The 1,947-nt window shown below is 55.1% G+C and overlaps 1 protein-coding gene across 1 annotated transcript in view; it reads right to left on the bottom strand.

Moving 5' to 3' along the window:
- Positions 1-446, bottom strand: part of ISLR (immunoglobulin superfamily containing leucine rich repeat) — a 2,291-nt gene extending 1,845 nt beyond the window's left edge. Inside the window, exon 1 of the mRNA XM_004711965.4 lies at positions 255-446. The gene's annotated coding sequence lies outside the window, so the exon portion shown is untranslated. The remainder of the gene's footprint in view (positions 1-254) is intronic.
- Between the last annotated feature and the right edge of the window lie 1,501 nt (positions 447-1,947).

Raw genomic sequence — 1,947 nt, 5'->3', positions numbered from 1 at the left:
CCAAGCAGCTGCCTAAATAAACCCCTCTCAGCTGGCCCAGCCGCTCAGCCCCCACTCTACTGGGATTCCTGGCCAGGGGGAGGTGGGGGGCTTCAGTTGGAGAAGCTGGGGCCCCCTGGACAGCTCCAAGCAACAGATTGGTCCAAGGACTTCAACCTAGCAAGGCAGTGCAGGTAGCCCCCCACCACCACCACCACATCCAACAGTTCGCTCCCTCCCTCTGCTGGGCCTCTCCTCCCCACCCACCAGCTTACCTTCAAACTGGGCTTCTCTGGTCAAGACAGACTCTTCTAGAGGGAGCCAGGAAGCCACGTTAGCCCTGAAGGTTCTGCGGGCCAGGTGCTGCCCAAGGGCGGAAGCAGAGTGGTTGCCTCCCTTCCAGTGTGCACGCCTGAGCCCACCGTGCCAGGCCCAGGGTGCCGGGACTGTCCCCTCCTTGATGGGAGGTGGCAGGGAGGGAGCCCAGGACAGCCCACACGTCCCTCCTTCCAGCCAACGGACCACTTCGCTGCAGCAAGGAGGACCTGTGTTTCATAAGCAACACCAGAAACTTGAGGGGGAAAGATGCCAAGTTTTTGGGTTGTGTTTTCTCTCCCCTCTCTCACTCACTTAGCAGCTCCAATTTTCTTAAAGACACAGTGCTGTCTGAACAGGGGCCAAGAGAAGAGGGGGCCAGATGGAGAAATTTTTTTGAAGTGGGGTGTGGAAAGACAGGCAAGAAACAGGATCTCCCCGCAGGAAAAGGGGAGACTGTAGTTCACTTGGAATAACCAAAAACAGGGGATCCGGTCCCTCAGCCAGGGCTGTGGTGCTGAAGAGGGGAGTGTGGACTGTGTGTGTGTGTGTGTGTGTCTTTATGTGTGTGTGTGGCTATTAATGTGAGACCTGTGCCTATGTGTATGGGGGCGGGGGTGTATTGGGTGTGTGTGTGAGATCCTGTGTCTTTGTGTGTCTGTGTGCTGTGTATGGGTGAGACCAGGTATATTTCTGCGTGTATGTGAGTTTGTGTGTGTTTGAGAGTGTTGTCTGTATGTGTTTCTCTCTAGGTGTGCTTATTGGGTGTATATATGAGATTGTGTGTGTGTGTGTGTTAGAGAGAGAGAGTGTGAAACATTGTCTTTCTGTCAGGTGTGTGAGACCTTGTGTGTGTGTGAAAGAGAGAGACCTGGTGTCTTTGTGTGTGTCAGGTGTGAGACTTTGTGTGTGTATGTGTGTGTGTGTGTGTGTGTGTGTGTGTGTGTGAGAGACAGAGTGTGTGTGTGTGTGTGTGTGTGTGTGTGTGTGTGTGTGTGTGAGAGAGAGAGAGAGAGAGTTGTGGGTGATCTTAATGTCAGTGTGAGACCCGGTGTCTCTGTGTGTGCACGGGCATGTGTGTGTGCATTTGGGTGTGCAGGGATGTGTTTGTGTCTGTGTGTGACTCTGGGTGTTGGACTGAGCTCCAGCAGAGGACTGGGAAGCATTCATCAGACTCTAGCCCCAGTGAGAAGCCCAAATGGTGGCCTGGCTCTTTAAGACCACATACTCTCCTCGCCTATGCCTGCTGGCTCCTTGGCTGAAGGGCCCTGATGTATGGCTTGGCCACATAGCTGCAGACACAGCCCCTCTATGCACCCCACGCTGGGTGGGGAGGGGACAGGAAGCAGTCAGGCTGTGATGGGAGCTTGGCTTAAGCCCCAGTGACAGAAAGTTCTGGAGAGGAACCAGTGGGGCTTCAGTTTCCGTGCCTGGGGTTAGGAGGCACCCAAGCTCACAAGGATGGTATGGTCACCCAGGACTTCCCTTGATCGGGCAGAGGCGAGGCTGTGGGCCTCCCTCCCTCTGGAATAACCTTTCTGTGGTCCACGGCTATGACGCCCTCTGGGCCCCTCCCACTACTCTCCAGCGTGCGTGCACACACACAAATTACTCTCCTTCCTAAACGGGGTCTGGGAAGAGAAAGGGGCCCAA

Source organism: Echinops telfairi, unplaced genomic scaffold, assembly GCF_000313985.2.
Source record: "Echinops telfairi isolate 266 unplaced genomic scaffold, ASM31398v2 ScPeMD7_7475;HRSCAF=8513, whole genome shotgun sequence".
Lineage (NCBI taxonomy): Eukaryota > Metazoa > Chordata > Mammalia > Afrosoricida > Tenrecidae > Echinops > Echinops telfairi.
The sequence above is the reverse complement of the archived record's forward strand: the minus strand, read 5'-3'. Positions and strand labels throughout refer to the sequence as shown.